Below are 802 nucleotides of genomic sequence, written 5' to 3' on the forward strand. Positions count from 1 at the left end.
ACTTCCAGTGACTCCAGTCAGAATTGATGATACTAGTATCAAACGGTTGCGTGGAAAGAAGGTTTCATTAGTCAAAGTGGCATGGAGTCGAGGCGATGTTGAGGAACACACTTGGGAACTTGAGTCGGAGATGCGAACGGATTATCCGCACTTATTCTCAGGTAATTACATTTGAATTTTGTGGGCGAAATTCTCAATTAGGTAGGTAGAATGTAAAATCCGGTTAACTAATGGCTAATTAACCCATAAATGAGAATTTATTCTAGAAAGCCCAAAATGTGATTTTTAAGGCTAAATGTGATAGAGGAGGTTGAGACAAGAATTTCGGTACCAATTTTATAGAAATCGGACCAAGATTGGACCGAACGGGCCAAACCGAGCGAACTGGATCCAAAGTGGGCCCTTGGCCCAACATAATTTAACCAAAACCCTAGTTTTCAGCACTCTCTCTCCTCATTTGTTACACACACAAGCTGAAATTAGAGAGAAAGGGAGGAAGAACACTCTCTCAAGTTCTCTCCCTTGGTTGATCTTCAAACCACCATAACTTTTGATCTAGAGCTCCGATTGCCGCTCCGTTTGCGGCCACGCGTTCACCGCGGAGAGCTCTACAAAACCCATACAACCAATCTTGAGGTAAGCCACGTGTTGCTGTTCGAATCTCAGCCCTTAATTTCGAGTTTCATGGGTGAAATGTTGAGATTTTGGGTTCTTTGATGTTATAGGACCCAACTCTCTTGAAGGAGAAGGTTAATCTTGTCTCCTTGGACCTTGGGTGTGGTAAGATTCTCAACTCTAGTGT

This window comes from Arachis duranensis, chromosome 6, assembly GCF_000817695.3.
Source record: "Arachis duranensis cultivar V14167 chromosome 6, aradu.V14167.gnm2.J7QH, whole genome shotgun sequence".
NCBI classification, from domain to species: domain Eukaryota; kingdom Viridiplantae; phylum Streptophyta; class Magnoliopsida; order Fabales; family Fabaceae; genus Arachis; species Arachis duranensis.